Source organism: Marmota monax, unplaced genomic scaffold (assembly GCF_021218885.2).
Source record: "Marmota monax isolate L192 unplaced genomic scaffold, Marmota_monax_Labrador192_F-V1.1 WCK01_AAM20220418_F8-fsc00001, whole genome shotgun sequence".
Lineage (NCBI taxonomy): Eukaryota > Metazoa > Chordata > Mammalia > Rodentia > Sciuridae > Marmota > Marmota monax.
The window spans coordinates 2,314,616-2,336,559 of NW_026693777.1; the positions used below are offsets into that span (position 1 = coordinate 2,314,616).

Genomic DNA, 21,944 nt, shown 5'->3' on the forward strand with positions numbered 1-21,944 from the left:
AAGGGGATATTGGAACCTTGGGCTCTTTCTTTTTGCTTCCAGCTCCTCATGCAGTGGGTAGCTCTGCTCCATTATATACTCTCTGCCATAATGTACTGCTTTGTCACAGGCCCAAATCACTGGGGCCAACTGACCATAGACTGAAGCCTCTGAAACCCTGAGCCAAAACAAACCTTTTCTCTTTATAAGTTCTTATAAATTCATCTTATCAGTATTTTGTCACAGTAACAGAAACCTGACTAACATGGATACTTTTCACTTGCTGATAGAAGGAATGTTAAACACTGTCTCATCTTTCACATACTATAAATAGTGGCAGCCATATCAAAGCTTTTCTAAAGTAATTTCAGTCATGAATTTAATCTACTGAATCTTTTGTAGAAAAATGTTCACTACTACTCCCAAATCATATAATTCTTGAATTAGGAAAGAACTTACCAATTATCCTTCCCATTTTATACATTTATATGAGAATATTAGGCCCTGAAAGATGAAGGGATTTACCCAGGGTTACACAACTGGTTGGGAGATGAGTCCAGACTGGCTCTCCAGGCAAGAGTGGTAACATAATCACATTTTTTTTAAAAGAGAGAGAGAGAGAGAGAGAGAGATTTTTTTAATATTTATTTTTCAGTTTTCGGTGGACACAACATCTTTATTTTATTTTTATGTGGTGCTGAGGATAGAACCCAGTGCCCCATGCATGCCAGGCAAGCGCGTTACCACTTGAGCCACATCCCCAGCCCACATAATCACATTTTAAGAGAGATTTTACTTCACATGATATCAAGAAGAAATAAAGATGTGCTCCTTAAAGAATTCTCAGTTACTAAAATGAACTATTTTAGTCCTCTTAAGCCCTTCCTCAGCAGTACCATGTTCAGTCATAAGTGTTTGCTCATTCCCATTCAACATTGCTATTACTATTATTGCAGGTCATTACACAACAACTCTCCATTTCCCCCAACCTCAGCCTCTGGAAATCACCATTCAACTTTCTGTTTCTATGAATTTTACTAATTTAGACACCTCATATAAGTGGAATCATACAGTATTTATCTTTTTGTGGCTGGCTTATTTCACTTAGCCTACTTTCCTCAAGGTTAATCCATGTTTATAGCACATTTGAGGTTTTTATTCCTTTTTAAGGCTGAATAACATTCCATTGTATGTATGTATACATCACCTTTTTAAAAAAAATATTCACCTATTGATGGACATTTGAGTTATTACCCATTGTTTTTCCCATTTAGTTATCTGCATTTTGTATTTGAAGAAATTAAAGTACCAAAGAAAAACTGTCAAAATCACAAATACTATTTTAATGTGACAAGATACTTAAAGCATTATAAGTTCCTGTAAAAGTGATTAGGCCATAATTTAAAATAAATCTATTCATTATTTTAAAATAGTCAAGAAAAAAAGAAAAGAAAGAAAGAGATTGGGAATAGATAAAACAAGATTAGCAAAACTATTCTGGTAATTATAATTTAGTTATTATTGTTACAAAATTATAACTGGCAATTGATACACTGTACTATTCAGTAAATCCAAATCAATCTATGCATTGTCTTTTGAGAGATCTTAAATAGTTCCCTGGTCCCAATCTGTACCAATAGATCATTCTAATCAACACTAAACAGATAAAGAAGAATGTGGAGTCTTCTGGCTTTTTAAAATTGTTGTTAAAAAAGAAATCACATGAAGTTCATCAACTCAACCATTTTTAAGTATACTGCAAAGCAATGTTGATATATCCATTAAATGACAATTCTCCAATTCCCCCACTCTGAGCCTCTAGCAATCACCATTCTACTTTGTTTCTATGAATTCCACTACTTAGGTACCCCATATAAGTGGAAACATATAGTGTTAGTCTTTTTGTGACTGGCTTTATTCACTTAGTATATTGTCCTCAAGGTTTAACCGCGTTGTTATATACAATAAGATTTTCTTCCTTTTTTAAGACTGACTAGCATTCCATTGTATGATATATCACATTTTTTAAAATTTTTAATTATACATGACAGTAGAATTTATTTTGGTACAATATAGATACATAAAGTATAACATATTCTATTAGGATCCCACTTTTATGGTTGTACATGATGTGGAGTTACCCTGTTGTGAATATACCACATTTTCAAAAATCCATTTATCTACTGATGAACATTTGAGTTATTTCCACCTAAAAGTCTTCATCTAAGATTATATTTTCAAAGGAAAATGAACTGTAATATTCTCTGAAAAAAATTCAACTAAGTAGTTGGGTACAGTGGCACAAACCTGTAATTCCAGTGACTCAATAGGCTGAGACAAGAGAATCATAAGCTCAAGACCAGCCTCAGGGTGAGGCCCTAGGCAACTTAGTGAGGCCCTAGGCAACTTAGCCAGGCCCTTTTTAAAAATAAAAAAATAAAAGAGCTGGGGTGAAGTACCCCTAGATTCAATCCCAAACAGCAAAAAATTAAATTAAATTAAATTGAAAGAATAAAAGAAAAATTCAACTAAGTATCAAGGAGAAAGAATGTCTGTAAAATAACTGGAACAAAGTCTATCCTCCAGCTCTTTCCAATATGATCTGTAACACTCCAGTGTCTACAACAAATTCTGCACACCTAATGAAATTGGACAATGGGTTTATATGAAATTAAATTTATCATTTTCTACTTTTGTTTTCCACACACACCACCATTTTGATACTTTCTTGGCAGAAATATTCAGAGGATACTGATGAAAATTAGTATATTTTAATTCCTTAGTCTAGAGATATGCTGTAAACAAAAAAGTGGTTTGAGAAGGTACTTTGAATGGGTAAGGATTGGGAAAGTGCCAAATTTTTCAGATTAAAAAATATTTGACTAATAAAAATTGCACTTAAATCCCAAATGTATAAAAGGAACTAGTGCTACAGGTATTTTATGATTTATCTTGGTGACAGATTTGATTTTGAAGAAGCTGAGTGCTATGTTCCATTTAGCAACTTAGAAAATGTCTCCAAATGGCACTGTGATATCCTGAGGTGGGAGGTGATAATTATTTTACTGTTTAAGATAATGAACCTACTCCAGAGGATGAAACTCTTCAGATGATTGTAGTCCATCTGTCTGATTCACCATGAGATAAAATCCATCCCAAATCACTTGCATTTCTAGAGCACGGAGATTCCAACTCCATCTTACCTGGAGTCACTTCTGCATTTCATATTTTGCTTTTTATTCACTTTCTCAGTTCCTACTCCCACTACAAGGGACCACTGATCCCTTGGGCTCATTAAATTTCTGCCTTAAATTATATGGGGTGATTAATGGTGGTGAGCCTGGTACATGTTGAGGTCAGTGTGCTGAGCATCCTGTGTGTCATCAACAAATACACCCGTGTGCATCCCCTGGCTCACTTTTCTCCTCCAGAGCCATAATTTATTCATCCCAGAGTACACTGAACCATCTGCTGTTTATTTTGTTTTCTTTAAGCATTATTTCCCTTAGTTTGCTAAGCCAGGGCACAGGTGAAGAGAGGTAAGAAGCAAAGGAAAGTTGCTGTTGTTGGACACGGAGGGGTGAGTTGAGTTCCCCATGAGGAAGAGCATTCAGCTCTACAGAAAGGGTCTAACTGTATTGTTGAATACTTAAATCCCTGCCTAATAGGAGCATTTGGGCCAGGCCCAATCATAACTAGCTAAGGCTAGACCCCTGGGGTGAGGAGTGTAAAGCTGGGGAATTTTAAGCATCCTTAATAGTAGCCCTGTAATAAACTGATGCTCTGAATCTTTGCTAGAGTCTGCACAAGACTAGGCTATAAATTTTACATTTGGCTAAGTGACTCATAAAGAAACACCCACCTGATTTCAGACATGCATTTTTGGCAGTCATGCACTGGCTAAATTAGCTATGGTTTTATTTTTAGCTGCTTTATTTCTCTGCCTAAAATACAATGATTCTATCTGTATAACACAGTTTTACAACTATGTATGTCCTTAACTACTAGTTTGTCTTTTGGACTAGAAATCATTGGAGTGTGCTTCTTTTGCCAATACCCAAAATATCGGAATACATTTTATTTTTATTGTTTAATCTACAAGGCTCTTGCTCTCTAAACTTTTCATTGAGTGTTCATAATAGTTTATTGAAATGTATTTGAGCTTATTTGTACTCTAACAATCTCTATTATTACAGAGTGATAAAAATATAAAACCACTTTTTCTACAGGAAAAGTTGAAGTGTCTCTTGTCTGGGAGATCCTGTGTTGATTTGAGGAACTTAGGTCAAGCTGGTATTTGACCTTTGGCAGGAGGCTGCCCTGGGTCTCATATTCTCAACAAACTGGGCCCAAGACAATAATGTGCTTTATAGCCCAGAGCCTGATCAGTGTGTTTCTCCAAGGAAGACCTCAAGCTGAAAAGCCAACATGCCTGACAACCACCGTCAAGGTACCAAGGGCATAAGCACTAGACATTGGAAAACAAATGGAAAAGCACACACGGCTACATCTGGAATCCTAATGGGCCGCCAATGGTTCCCAGCTAAAGGAAGAATTACCCATGTTATTTTATCATCCCTTGCGCTAACTTTGCTGTTTATGTACAGCAATAAATGATTTTTTAAAAACATATTTGGGTCATTATGTCATATACCACCAGCAAGTAAGGTTGTTTTATTGTGCTTGGAGTCAAAATACACTGCCATACCCAGATGTACGGGAAGTTTAAAATCTCTTGTCCTTCTGTATTTATTCCTCTTGGACAAATGAGTTAAGTTTTTAAAAGGGAAATTGAGAATTTTTATGGTTTCTACTCCCACCTCACCAGTAAAATTTGCACCAGTATTTTTCTACCCAGCAAAGGTGCTTGGCCAATGATAACACTAAATACTAATGCAGAAAACCAAACAGCTTCCAACCAACAGGAAATGCCAGAGATTTTTTTTTTTCTTTTTGGAACACTTCTAGTAAGTTGAATTCTTCTGCCAAGGCTGTGCTATAATCAAAAAACTTAACTGCAAATCAAGAATATGAAGTGAAATCCAGAAGATAAATCCAATTTTTCCCCTATTATGATATGTGGATTTCCACCTTCTTTCTGCTTTCTGTGGGCAGTTTTAAAACTTACCTGCTCTTTAACTCCTTTATCACACATACCCACATACCCAAATTTATCAACAAGATGAATCATTTTCAGAGTTTTAAAAAATTCCAAAATGTCTGATCCTTTATAAGGTATTGTTTTACATGCTGTTTAATCAATAGATCTGATTGATTCCTTTTTCTACCCATAACCTACATTTTCCAAAAATTTGAAGCACAATTCACCCAATTATTAATAAAGGGAACTTTTTTCACATGAATAAAGCCAAGGACTTGTACAGCAAGGGAGAGCAGAAGTTGAGAAAAGCAGATGTTCAGATGTGGATCATGACTGACCTACCTACCCAGAGAATTGGTTCTTGTGTGAGTGTTTGGTTTCTAAAGCAGACGATGCTGGCTTTCCTGTTTATTTAGCTTGCCCTGTCACTGGTTTTATAGGTGGCCTGGAAAGAAGATTTAGAAAATGTTTTCTCTTTCCATCAATGAACATCAAATTATTTTTCATTGTGCCCTGGTACATGCATCATGACAGGTTGGAAGCCAAAGACAACCTCAAATAAAACAGAGATGGTGGTTGTGGAGGGGAGCTATTTTTTAGGCAGGGAGGTAAGAAACTGTTTCAAAGTTCTTGATGAAACAATGTTATTTTTAAATTTTCACATCTTTTATTAAGAAATGAGTCATTTTGCTCTTTTGCCTGGTATACATTCTTTTCCAGTTCTCCTTTTTTAGCAAAGTCTAAGTTTTGGTTACTCTTATTTTGCAGCAGACTTTAAAATTTTCAGAAGATTTCCTTAAGTATGTAATACAGAATTCCCTGGAACAATTACCATGATCTTATGTTTGCTACTAATGATCAGTCGTTCAATAAAGCAGTTAACTTGATCCTGAGTTTCACCAGAATCATCTACACAAGGAAAGCCTAAACTCGCCAGGGTTACTTCCACATGCAAGAAGTCAAGAAGTCAATGTCTGATAATTTATCATTCAAGGCTACAGTTTCATCTCTACCTCTCTCTCTTCTGCCTTTTCTCTCCTCCCCACCCCCTGCTTTTTTTCATGCTATTTATGCTACATACTTTCACATTTATCCTATGGCTTAATTTTTTTTCACCACCTCAGTGGTAATTTTGGCAATTTCCTATTTCTTGGTTATGTTCTGACCCTTTCTTGTCTGAAACATTTCTTGCTGCATTTTATCAGTACCTGATTTTTGACATATTTTACATTTCAGGAGCACTGAAAGTTTCTGGCTCATACCTCTATATTCCCTCAGCCCAGAAGTCTTCACAGATCATCAATGTCAAATCATGCCCCTCCTCCTTCAAAATGTTGCCAGGAATCATCTCCCAAACTAACCCCATATAAATCTGTTCAACTGAAAAAATTCAACAATACTGTTTGCACACTGCCAGAAGAAAATGCTTAGGAAAATGTTTCTGTATTCTGCAGATTTTTTTTAAACAACTGCTCTCCCCTATTCTTTGGTCTTTCATTTGTATAATATTATTGTCTTTGTTTAAACTTAAAGCTCTTTGTGCATATGTAATGATATTATTCTGAAATACTCTTTTTAATGTTTCCTGAATCCTCAGTTCAGTGGTCACCATATTATATGCAGAAACATCAAGAAATATGGCTGCCTGACTAAAGTCTAAAATTGCTTTCTATCTATCTTGCTTTTTGATCTGGGACTGCTAAGTATACATTAAATGACCATTAATTGTCCTTTGTTCTCACCAAGGCATCTTAATCACCCATGTGTGGGAAGCCATTCTCGCACATGATTGGGCACCTCCCTGATTGGGTGTGAGGCGTTCTGGCTAAACTGTGTCGGAACTAATCCTCACCCTTTCTAGGTGTGAGAGCCCATCCGTGTAGGGGTGTGACTGACCATTGACCCTGAGACCAATCACTGACCCTGACCTTGGAATGCTGTCCCCCTCGACCTTCATTGGATGGAATTTTCCCCTGAATTTCTTGTTCCCCAATAAAAGGGCATCCTCTGGCGTGCTCTCTCTCTCTCTTGCTAGTCTGTGTAAACCTCGCTGCCCCACCGGGTGGCTCAAGGCAGGAGCCAGAGGGGAGGGCCCTCTCAGACCTGGTCAAAGAAAAAGGTAAATTGAGTTTTGTGTGTTTATTTTGATCTCACTAGTTAACTTCTATGCTTTGAACCTCTAGTATGAAGCTAGCGTGCTGGTCACGTGGTTGACCCATGGAACTATGAATTTCTGGGGTGACATATAGTATACACACCTCCCATTTGTCAATATGAAAAGGAATATTAGGGCTGGAAATATTATAATATCTGAAATTTGTCCCAGCATTTGTGAGAGACTTCTCTCCTTTCCAAATTCAGGTATTTTGTGCCTTAATTTCTAACTCCCTGTTCCCACCATAAAGATAGTAAAATGTGATATTACTTATACTTTCACTGAAATAATTATCTCATTAATTAACTCTTTTGAGAATTTTCTATTTTAATCTTCATTTCCTGTTATGGAATAGAAGTCTATCTCCTGAGAGGTGAATTTAAGGGATATTCAGAAAGAGAGAAGAATGTTACTGAAGACAGCAAAAGGGACAGAGAAAAGAGACTTCTTCTTGGCCCTAAAATCATGCAGCATTTAATTCTGACTTTTCAGACCATAGAGTGAATTTGCCTTAGTTGTTTGGGGTGCTTATCTTAGTAAGGAATTAACAGTATCCTCCTTCCTATTTTCCTTAATACAAAGATTTCTTCATGTGTAACTAATTAAAACAAATTTTAAAAAAGATTCCTGTACCCCAAAATTCATAGAAACAGGAACCCTATGCCTCCAACCCTGGCCTGGATCTCTTAGCATCACTGCCATTCACATACTTCACTACCCCCACCATGGACAAATGGTATGCTCTTCCCTGGGCCCCTCTTTTCTTCTTCTAGAATATAATTCACAATTATATAAACCAAAGTTTTATTTAATTTCAATATCCCAAACAACTGAATCATACTGCCTTAGAAGAGGGAATAGTAGCTAAATAGGAATTAAGTGAGAAACAATGAAGACAAGGTGAGTGGTGGGAACCACCACCAGCCAAAGCACATTGTGACGAAACATTATTTAAAAAAACAAAAAACAAAACAAAAGAAAAAAGAAACCATGGTTACTGGCAGATAGGATCCTGCATTTTTGACTGAGTCATTGACAATATATCCCAACAAAGACATTCATTAACACAATCACTCCTCTATCTTATATGTGCTATGTTTAACTGAGATATAAATGACATACAATAGACTGCAGATATTAAATTTTTCTGACATTTATACATACTTGTGAAATTATCACAATTCAACTTTCTAATGAATATATTCATCATCCCCAGAAGGGTCATCATCCCCTTTGTTATCCTTCCCTCTCCTCAAGCAACTACTCATCTGCTTTTTTTTTTATCACTGTAAGTTAGTTTTTATTTTTTTGAGTTTCACACATGCATGTATAATCATATAATATATGCATTTTCATTTGGCTTCTATCAGCATAATTATTTTAAGATTCATCCATGTTAAATGTTCCACTAGTATGTTCACTTTTATCACTGAGTAGTCATCTATTGTATGGATGTACTATTGGAGAGGCCTTAATGAGCCTTTTCCATGTGACAGGTACTGTGTTAGAAACTGAAACACACAGTCACTAAAGGCTAGCCCTGAAGGATCTTATCTGGTGTCTCCTACATAAACAGATAAATAACTCGATTATGATAAAGCTTAATTTATGCCATAGGGGAGGTAATCACAGGACTTTGGAAACTCACCAAAGGCCATGTAAATCAGACTTGGGGTTCAATAATAATGCCTCCTGAAGAAACTAATGCTTGAGGTGGTATTTGGTGGATAAGAAGAAAGTAGTGGCTGAAGTCAAAGAGGTACTAGAAGTTCTTATTGATGGACATGGTATGGGACAGATGAAACTAGTGAGAAGGACCTTTATGCTGGATAAGAAGATTAAATTATATCTTGAGATATATTGAAGCATCTAAATAGCAATGGAATGACATAATTAAATTTGCTTTTCACTACGTAGGATGAGAATGAAGAAGAGAAGAAGAGAAAAGGAGACCAAAAAAGAGGCTATCAAATAGCCCATGTGAGAGAGAATAGGGGATTAGGCTCAGATGGTGAAAGTGGAGACTTCAGGAAATGGATAGACCAGAAAGAAAGTGATACAGGAAGAGAGAACTGAGAACTGTAAGTACTCAGTGATTAATTAAATGCATGGGTAAGATAGAGGAAAGGCTCAAGAAGGTTCTTAAATTTAAGGTTTGAACAACTAGGTAAATAGAACACAGATATAAAAGAAAGTAGAACTGAGAAAGGTAAATTCACTCTAACATTTTGAGTTGTGTGGGCTATGAGAGGTCCAGAAATTAGATGGATGTAAAATATAGATTTAGACTATTTGGGAGTTTAGAGAGAGACTTTTCTTCATATTTACAGGTTTGCAGAAGGAAGACAATAAAGAATGAAAAAGAGGAAAAAAGCTTAATCTATGGCTATTATAAATAGTGTATCTGTGGGAGAAAAACTAGTTCATGCACTTATACATATTCTTGCTCCTTAGTTTGCAGATTCTTGAAGGTAGAAAGGGGTGCCTTAAACTTTCCAACAGAGAAGGGGCTCAAACAAATTCATTATTTGCATATTTGCAAATTGAGTTTACGGTCAAGCTGGGTCTATAATTAGCTGTCTCTGTGAAATCAATTCATGTGGATTATGAAAATGCTTCAATAATTAGTCTGGACTTATCCACAACACACAGATGTGATCTATTTCTTTTGAGTAGGAACAACAATCGCTAGTTACAAAAGTTTCAGATATTTTATTAAATATGTAAAAGGAAAAAGTTCTTCCAGTTTCAAATCTAGCAATGTTGGCAGAATCAATGACATAACACCCCACTGGTGGGCCTAAATATATAACTAAATAAACATTCACACAAAACACTATACATCAATTTTGAAGTTAGCAAGTGACAAATTGAATAAGTTTTTGCTTAAATGTTTAAAAACCCCAATTCTATCAATAGTACCCCACAAAAACTAGGAAAGCTTTCCTAATCCAAATTAAATCTAAAGACTTTAAATATTGGGGCTGGGTATGTGGCCTAGTGGTAGCACGCTCACCTGGCATACGTAAAGCACTGGGTTCGATCCTCAGCATTACATAAAAATAAAATAGAGATATTGTGTCCACCTAAAACCTATATATATATATATATATATATACACACACACACACACACATATATATATATGTATGTATGTATATATACATATAAAGACTTTAAATATTATTCCATTTTTAAACTAGATTATTTTGAGGTAAATGACTGTAAAGAAGTCAGGGAAACATCGGTGAATCAAAACTTATTTTTTCCCACATCCAGTGGAGAAGCTGAGATTTAAGCAATTTTGCTTGGGAAAGTGTTTCTCAGGTTAACTCCTTTCCCCTATGATCCCTCCTCAACAATACATTAAGGGGCAACCTTTACTTGCCATAGAAAAACAGACGTATGAATTCAATACTCTCTGCTTGTTGATATGTTTTTAAAGCTGGCAGGCAAACAGTGTAGAATGTGTAATTTTTTGCTTCAACTGCCACATGGTTAGCTGGAAGTCAACTTTAGGACATAGTGAACTGTCTACTTCAATTTCCAAAAACAGCAAAAATATTAAGTTAAGTTGAGGGGAAGATTCTTATATTTGATATTATTATACTGTTTCCAAAACATCCTCCAATTTCTTTTAAATGGTGAACCTTACAAATGAAATAAAACAAACTTAATTTACCTTCTCCAAAAGATGTCTAACAGGCTTAGATTCACACATTTTCTGAAGTTTCTTTTTCAAAATAGAAAACAACAATGCTGTTAGGGGTCCAGGTGCATTTTATGACTCTTTATAGAAATACTCTTTAGCTATCACTTCATTTAAGGCAATTTGATAGGCAAAATCTTTGTAAAAAAATAAATTAGGAGGATATTAATTGTATTAGAAAAACATTCTTCACTTCACAAGATTTATTAACATAGTAATCTCTTCAGAGAACTTTAAAAAAATCAATTTGTACACATTCGATTCACATAGCCACTGGAGAAATACATCTGTTCTGTAAGTTAAAGCATGTATGAATTTTTAAAAATAAGAATAGGTCCATGCTACTCAGACAATCATTATCTCTTCTACATACTCAATTTTCTCCTAATACGCCAAAGCCTGCCATTAGGTTAGACTTTTTTCCTCCTTTCTAGAATATGTTAACTCCTTATGTGTCCATTTGTTTGACCCAAGGAAATCCAAATGTGATGCATTTAGATCTGACAGCATCACTCCATCTTCCAAAGACCCGCTTTCCAATTCATTAATTCAGTGCTAAACCAACCACCAGGTACCCAACTCAAGACCTTGGAGTCATCCCAGTTCCTCCTCGCCTTTAGCCACACTTGCATTTCCAACTTCTTAATAAGGCTTAAATGAATGCACTTCTCTCCCTCTCCACTTTTCATCTGGTTCAGATGGGCTCCACTTCCCTTACACAAATGCATGGCTAACTCTACAGATGTTCCCTTCTTTAATCCATCCTCCATATAACAACCAGTTATATTTTAAAGCTGCAAATCTAAGAAAATCATTTCTGCTTAAATTTTTATTAAGATAAAATAAGGCCTAACTCCTTAGCATCACATAAAATATCTTTCAGTCTCTCCCTACATCCAGTCTGTACTTCTACCAAATAGAGTTACCTGTCATTTCCTGTGTGCCTCCCTCATTGTCGCTTTGGGCCTTTGAATGTGCCATTGTTCTCCCTAATATGGATCAGAAATTCTCTTAAACTCTACCAATTGCCTTTGCTTAACTGAGTTTGATGTCTCATTTCAGGACAATAATTCTTCCATGAAGCTTCCCTGACTTGTTTCCACCCTTTGCAGATTGAAGACAGAACCCTTCCTATGTATTCTGGAAGTTCTCTGTACTCAACCATACCAAAACATTTATTATCCTTCATTGTACTTATATGGCCACTTGCTTGTCTCCCCTTCTAAGACTATAAACATCCTGAGATCAGGGACTGTGCTTTGCTTTACTTTATATCCCTAGGGGAAAAAAAAAAAAAAAAACAAAGCCTAGCACATAGTAGACCAACTCAGGCGATAAAAGAATGAATAAAAGTATAGAAAGAAACATAAGCCAAGGATTAAAGGCAATCTTCTCCATTTGTTCTTAATATTATCGTTTAAATCTTAATGTGTTGGTCTTTCCTTTTCTTATAGGCTTATAGTCTTAATTTCCCAATATATAAAAATGTAAACAAAAAATACATTTACTTATCTTTTCTTAAAAGCAAAGATAAGCACATTCTCCTGAACATTAATAATATACTATTATTTTAAACTAAAGTTTCACTTACCTATTGATAGAAATATCAGGGCAAGGATACTTAAATAAATAACATAAAGGGAATCCTGAAAGTAGATTTTAGAAATAATATAAAATCTAAACATACCATTGAGATTTTTGTCTCATTACTTATAGGACCCTGGTTTTGTGTAAAGTGAGTAATCATTCTTTTTAGTTTATAAATTTGAATTTTGATGTAAAGTATTTGGGCTTTCCTAAGGTAAGGAACCATCATGAGGTACTGAAAACCAAGAGATTTCAGGCTTGTGAAAAAAGAAAAAGGAGATTTTGAAACTACATAATGAATAATGTTTTTCTAACTTTTGTCTTTAAAAAATGATTTAAAAAAATGATCTCTGGGGCTGGGGTTGTGGCTCAGCAATAGAGCCTCGCATGTGCAAGATCCTGGGTTTGATCCCCAGCACCACATAAAAATAAATAAATGAAACAAAGGTTAAAAAAATGATCTCCATTTTTTTCTTTATTTTAAATGTGTGGCAAAATCCCAAAACCTAAAAATTAAAGTATTTAATTGTTATTCATTTCCTCTTGGATGAAATGAGAAAAAAAAAATGCTCTAGATCAGTTTCCCAAACATTATCCAACTGGAAACCTTTTATTTTTTCAAAATAAATATTATAGAGATGACCAATACACATAGAATATTTAAAAAAAAAAAAACTTGTGTAGGAAGATGAAAAAAGAGGCATTCTTGTCCACACATACTTTGCCCCACAGCATGCTGCTTCTATTGTTCCAGGAAATCCATGGCACATGGCTTTAAAAAAACACTTTCTGTGAGATCCTCAAAGACCCCTTTCAAATCTGAAGTTATGGGATTCTAAAATTTCCCAGCATTTCTGAATGTGCACTTACCTGGAGAAGAGTGGCTAAACTATCTATTCTTTATACCTGGAGAATATGAAAAGGAAATGTTGTACTATAGCTGTGTTTATAATGACTGCAGTTATGAAGGAGAGATTTCTGTGCATCATTAACATAGAATTGATGGATCCTATAATGTTTCTGTAATCATTTTCTTTAAAATCTATTTCTTTCCATTGTTTAAGGGAGTCTGTTAAAGCAAGGACAATTAAATAAGGAGAAAAACTGCTGGGGAAAAACTCTTCACTAATATTTCCAAAATTGGAAAGTGAAAAGAGTGGATTTCATGGAGAATCACAAAGTCATGACAGGAACTCAGTTTAAAGAAAGACTGAGACACTCAGAGACTAAAAGCAATGAGCTAAATTCCCCAAAGTCTCAAACAGTTTTCACCCCAGGGTAACAAAAACAAGAACTCATGTTTGTTTGCTTTGGCGTCTCCTTTTGGACCTTGAAGGTCAGGCTCTGAACAGCCATGGCATTGTTCAGCATCATTCATCCTGATTGTGGTCCAGCACCTGACTAGAGTTTAAGAAACCTGGGTCCTCTATCTGATTCTGTGATCAATTCACCTGGGGTTTTTTGAAGAATCATGATTTTTTCACTCTAGACTATCTGAGAAATGATCTTTCCCCCTTTGGATGATTGAACATCCAAATTATTTGTCTCCTAGTATTTGGAAGCAAGCTAAGAATGGTCATGCTGATACTTTATTATCAATGTTTTTAGTTGTTGTTTATTTGTTTTAATTCTTATAACAATGGTTATCACCTTACTAAGAAATAATTCTCTTCCAGGATCAGTTATAAATGTTTTATATAAATTAGCATGCTTAATCCACACAAAGACCCTATTAGTAAGGTAAATTATGATCTTCATTTTTCAAATAAGGCAGTGAAAGCACAAAGAATTTGTCCAAGTCACATATCTAGTAAGCAGCAGAGCCAGAACTCCAATCCAGACAAACTGGCTCCAGAGTTTTTGTTTCTAGAGCATGCTGCAATGCTAGATGCTCTCAGATGTTCCCAGATTTAGTGCTATGAGGGGAAAGAACAAGAAGGCTAGAGCACAAACTATCTCTTAATTTTCTATCTAATCAGATTAACTATGTTTATTCTTGTACAATATTGGACTATGACTGGACTTACATTTCCCCCATTCTTAAAGAAAGATGTGACTGCACTGTGGGGGAGAGTTAAATAGTTTCAAAATGGCATTTTTAACTGAATTGGACTATCTTTTGATACATATATGTTTAAAATTTAAAAGGATTTAGAAATTTTGTTAACTATTATTCCCTACAGTCATTTTAATAATACCACTATTTAAACCCAGACTTTCTGTTACTGACACTTGGCAGTAAATATCAAAGTACCAACAAGATAACAGCTTATAAAGTAAAACCTGTTGCAGAATATTCTCTGAACAAGTTTCCACAATGCAGATGTTCCACTGATTTCTGAAATCCTGTATGTGTTCATGATTGTGCTCTGTCCTTACTGTTCTTTTTCTCCTCCTCTAATTAGGAGTTCTATCAGTAGAATGTACAGGATGGGGGATATTTAGATCCCAGTAGAAACAAGAAAATAATTAAAAGTGTAGTAGGTTGTGAAACGCAGCTGCAAATGTTGAACAGTTTTTGCCTAATGTAACCTTCCACAACCTCATTCCTACTCCCCAAAGATCCTCTGGGTCTGTCTTAAATAGGAGCCAAACAGGACAATGAAAAGTGAAAAGAGTGGTATCTGGAACACTGGCCTTATTGTAATTTGTTTTAAGAGTCTACAGTGAAAAAGTCTCTAAGCAACTACTGAGCTGCACCAAACATAGAGAAATCTCTCACACAGGAACTATGAAATGATTTAACTAGTGTCTTTCTTCCAAGACTTTAAAACTTTGAAAAGTCACAATGAGTCAAAGGGAACATTGAGGCTAAGGAAATGCACACTGTTGGGGTTGTATTTGCCCCAAACCAACATGGAACTCAATTCACAAAAGATTTTGAACAGCACACTGCAGGCTAGAGGAAATTCGGCCTGGGTGTTAAATTCAAACCCTTGGAATATGCAAATAAAACACTTTGTCAGCAGCACAATTCACAATAGCAAGACTGTGGAACCAACCTAGATGCCCTTCAATAGATGAATGGATAAAAAAAATGTGGCATTTATACACAATGGAGTATTACTCTGCATTAAAAAATGACAAAATCATAGAATTTACAGGGAAATGGATGGCATTAGAGCAGATTATGCTAAGTGAAGCTAGCCAATCCCTAAAAAACAAATGCCAAATGTCTTCTTTGATATAAGGAGAGTAACTAAGAACAGAGTAGGGTCGAAGAGCATGAGAAGAAGATTAACATTAAACAGGGATGAGAGGTGGGAGGGAAAGGGAGAGAGAAGGGAAATTGCATGGAAATGGAAGGAGACCCTCAGAGTTATACAAAAGTACATACAAGAGGAAGTGAGGGGAAAGGGAAAAATAATACAAGGGGGACAAATGAATGCCAGTAGAGGGGGCAGAGAGAGAAAAGGGGAGGGGAGGGGAGGGGAGGGGGGATAGTAGAGGATAGGAAAGGCAGCAGAACACAACAGACACTAGTATGGCAATATGTAAATCAATGGATGTGTAACTGATGTAATTCTGCAATCTGTATATGGGGTAAAAATGGGAGCTCATAACCCACTTGAATCAAAGTGTGAAATATGATATATCAAGAACTATGTAATGTTTTGAACAGCCAACAATAAAAAATTAAAAAAAAAAACAAACACTTTGTCCAGGGCAACGTAGACATATCTTAAAGTGCACATTTTGTGCACTAACTGATACAAATCAACTGCTGTGAAACCAGAACAAAGTTGAAAGTTATGGGAGCAATAAGAAAAATATGACCCAAAGGGGCAAAGTAGCAAAAAGCAGCCCATGGTCCATTGCTGGAACTTTGCTAAGGGGCAAATTCAGGAGGCTGTGGGTCTCACCAAACTCAGATGGTAATGCAAAATAAATGAGTAAGTACTGAATAATTATTTATCAAGCAGCATGATCATTCCAGAAACAGAAAATATGCAACATAACAAGAGTTTTTAAATAACCCTAGCAGAGTTTTGAAATGGGGCAGTAAAGAAATTCACATTGATTAAAAACTAAAATGCAATCTTGGTGCTTTTGATTTGCTTTGCAAAACAAAAGTGAGTTGTTGATATCCATATGTGGTGACAGAAAACAAAACTTTCTTGAATTTCACACAAAGTAGATGGGATCTTCAATGTATTGTCATTCCATGCCAGACTCCAAATGATGTTTACCAGGCTTACCAAGAATAACAATAAGAATATATCAGTAACACAGAAATACAGGTATTGGATTCATACCATTCCTTAAGTGAGTTCAGATACACACACACACACACACACACACACACACACACACATATATATATATATATATATATATATATATATATATATATACTTTTAGTTTGACCATATCATATTTTTGGGAAAAAAATTTAAATTGATGTGGAACTTACCATAATTATCTAAAGAATGAAGACTTTTTATGTTTTGGCAGAAAATTATTCTTTAAAAACTCTTTCCAGACAATTCACAAAGTTCTTTCATTGTTTACAATGTTTGCATACCTATTTGGTCCTTTTGGAAAATGACCACTACTTCTATTCCTCCCTCAAAATAATATCTGAAAGAAACCCAAGGAAAACCTTCAAGAAAAACTCTGTCTCCTGAGAATGCCAGTGGTTGTGTCATTTTTTATATGGTACCCACCACTTTCCAATAACACAGAGGTAGGAAATTATTGTCATCCAAAATTGGGTATGTATCTCAATCAACTACCACCTAAAGAAAGCTATGGGATTAGAAGAAGGAAACTGCAATAAGAATTCTTACATCCTACTGATTTTGTAGTAAAAAGTATATCGCTGCACCACTGAAATAGACCTAAATTACTCACTCCACCTGACTAAAAAATAGCTTTCTTGTAACCATGGAGATATCACAGGCCTATGACATCCAACAGCTGGGAGGCACCTATGTTATAAATCTTTGCAGACAGGTCAAAAACTTTCTTCTGGTGTTACTTATAGGAAAAGCACTTGCCTAAACTCTCTTGAGTCTTGGCTTCCTTCTCTGTGACACATGGTTGAGCATGTCTATTTTAGCTCTTGGATAGTCAAGGGGGCTAATATATGGTGAATGCTCAAACTTTCACACACGTGCATCTTGGTGGGAGCTTTGGATTTAGCCTCTAAGAACAATAACTAAAGCAGTTTACCAAGGCAGGTTTATCTTCAGATAGAGTTAACCTAGTTATTGACTCACCTGTAGGAAGTTTGTTTTTATTTTTGTTTTTAATATATCTGTTGGACCAACCGTTGCCCCTCCCAACCAAAACCTTTTAAATCAGAACTACAAAGTTAGGGTTAAGGTAATCTTTATTCATTTATTTTTAATTTCCACCAAAGATTCTGAAGAAGCCAGGGTTAAGAGCTACTAACATAACCTGTCAAATTTCTTGAAACCCCAATGTTTAAACATATAGTAACTGAATAAATCAAGTCAGTAAGTCTTAAAAGATTGCAAGCCATCACAAATCAAGAACAACATAGTAAAGAATTATTAACATAGTAATTAAAAAGTATGAATTTTAGACTAATGTGTATAATAGATGTATAATAAAAACCACAAACATGAGCCATGTATGTAATTTCTAATTTTCTAGTAGCCATATTAAAAAAGGGTGAAATTAATTTTAATAACATATTCTATTTAATCCAATACATCCAGAATGCCATCATTTCAACAGGTAATCTATAAAAATTACTAAAAAGACATTTTCATCACTTTTCTGTTTGAAGTCTTTGAAATCTGGTGTGTATTCTACATTCAGGGAACAATTTAATTTGGATTTGATTTGTTTGAGTAACAAATCCTGTGCTCAATAGCCACATGTAGACAGTGATTACTATACTGGAGAACACAGATATGTAGTGTGTGTGTGTGTGTATGTGTGTGTGTGTGTGTAGCTATAAATATAGTATATTATTATCATTCTTTTCATAAAACTTGAAAACACTACACTAATATAATTTCTCATACCTCTGTGACAGCACCATGGGGATTAGATGTCTTATGAAGAATAGAGGCAATGAGATTTCTAAGAGCTACTGGGCAGGGTTATTTTGACTATCATGTGACATTTTTTCAAAATTATTTATATTAGTGAAAAAATGTACTTAAATTACATTTTTCAAAAATAATGTTCATTTGCTGAGTGGGTATATATCTATAAAATATACAAAATCATGCATTGTTTAATGATGAGATACTTTCTAAGAAAAGCATCATTAGGTGATTCTGTCACTCTTTGAACATCAGAGAGTATATGTGTACATACTAATACCACCATGATACCACTAAGTGATATAATCTTATGGGACTACTGTTGTATATGTGGTCCATCATTGACCCAAACATTGTTGTGGGACATATTACTGTTTCTATCATTGCATGTTTGTGTATATATCCCACACAGAATTTTGCATCTAATGCAGTATGTAGTAGTAAAAGAAACAGCAATTTTCTTAAGAAATAAGTCATTTTAATGTATATTCATGTATATATTAAATAACAGATCAATTCATGTAATTGTCTGGGAACACATCACATAGAGTTCAACAGTTTTTTCACCATACAAAGACTCCCACCCAATACGGCACTTGGGGGCTAAAAGGTAGTTCTGTTTACCAAGGGGGTGAAATGCCTTGAACTCTTCTAATTCATCAGCCTAGAGGGATACTTTTTTTCTAATATATCAAAACAGTACTAGATACTCTTTTCTTTAATTTTTTTAGTACCAACATTCCAATGGTGATTCTGAGTCTTGGAAGCACAGGGAGCTTTATTAGAAGTTATCCATTTGGGTAGAATTAAATGACAGATCTAACCCATTCTCCATATCTTTCAACATAAAGTCTTCTCTCCTTTGCTAGTTCTTAACAAGGCAAACTTTTGAGTGGCAGCTGAGTACTCCTCAGGCCCAAGGTACTTTTCTATAAAAAATATTAACCTGCAACATCCGGTGAAAAGTGTGAATGTCTGATTCTCTGGGCATAAGGCAAATCATAATTTTAGTCTTCCTAATAAATCAAGCTTGCTACCCATTTATGTTTTAAAAATATATTGGTCTTATTTCAGATATTAGTATAGAATAGCTTCAGGCTTCTCTATATAAAATAACTATCTTATATACCCTAGTAACTCTTTGTCATTTTTATATTACTTATCTTTTTTAATTGGCTTCAGCATTAAATCATAAATTACATTGTTCAGGTATTTCTTTATTTCTTGAATATCAGGAAACTCCAGTAGCATGTATACTCCTTGAGGGAAAGATCTTTTGTTTGTTGTTCACTAATTTATTCCCACTCTGTAAGTCCAGATACTTATTAATACATTTTAAAACAAATATCTGATGAAATACTCCAGGAACCTTATTCTCACAGTATCTACTGTCAAAGACCACCTGAGGGAGGTGCAGAAGAAGGAATACTGAATGTGATGAAACAGGGGGCTGGAATAGCACAGCTGGTTCAGGGAACTACAAAGAAACTACAACTGATAAATGCACTCTCTTCAGTGGAGGAAAGGAAAGAACTCATTTCCCAGCTATTAGACAATATCAGAAGTAGCCCAACATTTATCAAAGGCTTTTCCTTTAAGAATAGGTTAATTATTTAGACTGAACTCCTGAGCTATGACCATGTGTAATACTGTCAGAATAGGGAGAGAGACAGTGGATAAGTACTCTGACCTTGTTCTCCTTCCTTCTGCTTGATCTCCCACCAGGGCCTCCAACTAGTTTAACTCAACTGGAAGCCAGGGTGTACGGGAGCCTACCAAGCAGTACTACCAAGCCAGCCCACCAAGGTACAAAGCAGGCTGGGGAGAAATGAAGAGTTGACCTGAAGATTCCCAGAATAGTTTGGGAAATGCAGCATAAATGGAGATTTACATCATACCACATCATGTTTGAATCTTAGGGAAAAAACATTATTTAAATTAAACATGAAATTGTTCCAACCACATTCAGAAGACAAGTTATGTGCTTAATAAATTTCCTTTGTTAAAAGTTAAATTTACAGCATTAAAATACAGTTCTACTAAAGAATTTAAATGACAAATTAAACAAATGTGATCCAGTAAAATGGAAGTTTTTTAAAAAGTATATTAACTTTATACAGAAATAGAGTTATAGAACATTAAAAAATATTAATAGTATGAACTTCAGGCCAGTGGTTCCTAATCTGACTACATATCAAAACCACCTGTATAACATTTTAAAACTATAAGTTTCTGGATCCAATCAACTCTACTTCATTGACTTTTTAGGGGAGGAGCAGTGGAATTTATGAAGCACAGATTTTGAAATTTATGTTTGTTTTTAAATTTACCTTTAAAATTAAATATCTTGGTTCTTTTAAATGAGTTTTTATTTTTGCATATTTGTTTTCTGTTATAAACTAAGTATTAATCTGACACAATTTGTTATTAAAATTTGTAGAACCATTAATAAACATACATTTAATAAAAGAATTCTTAATGTGAGTCTAACTTTGAGATTATTTGTTTTTTGTATAATACAAACAGACTTTAATATACCATTTTTAACAGCTTAACTAAGGCATAATTACATAGAATAAACTGTTAATATATATGTGTCTATTTTACTTTGAAATACAAAAAACAATCCTTTGAGTATTCAGGCAAAAATCTGAATGACTTAAAATGGAAATAAAAGTGAATTACTATTAGCTTTTCAATGGCAATGCTTTATGTTCTATGAGACTGAAGTCACATATTTAAGATGCTCAGGGAAATAAAATATGAGCCCAGGGTCTTGTATTAATTCTAACTGACTCTAGTATGAAAGCCACCAATGTGCTATTATGGAATGTACGAATTCAGTAAATTTTACTTCCATGAACTCTTCCATAGAAATCTACTTTCAAATTTCATGGAAACAAAATGACTACAGAAATATCAACTGGTGATAAGCATTAAATACATACTGCTTTCATTAAATACAGTTGTTTTTAGAATTAAGACCAAATAAGGGTTAAAAGGGAAAGTTACAGGGGAAAGGCAAATGGTACCTAGCAGGTATATAGTGGGTATATAGGAAGATACAGTAAAACTATATTTTTTTGTAAAAATAATTTTCATAACTAATTTCATAATCATTTTGATGGAAGTATCCAATCTGTGGACTTAGATGCCATTTCCCACTACAAGATACAAGGATGATTGTATAAATGACTGACTCTAAGTTTAGGGGAAAATGTGCAAAATAAAGTCTGAAACATTTTGTCATACCATATAACAAGAAAGCTATCAAATGCTAAGGATCATATCAAAGGATTCGCAAATCAACTAATGAGGCTCATATTATTCAAAGATAATTTGAGCATCCATTTAAAAAAAGCTACAATAGACTGAAGTACTTAATATACT

At 34.8% G+C, this 21,944-nt stretch overlaps 1 protein-coding gene across 5 annotated transcripts in view; it reads right to left on the bottom strand.

Moving 5' to 3' along the window:
• The window catches only part of Slc25a21 (solute carrier family 25 member 21), a 519,050-nt gene that overhangs the window by 371,003 nt on the left and 126,103 nt on the right, over positions 1-21,944 (bottom strand). The gene's annotated exons all lie outside the window — the stretch shown is intronic.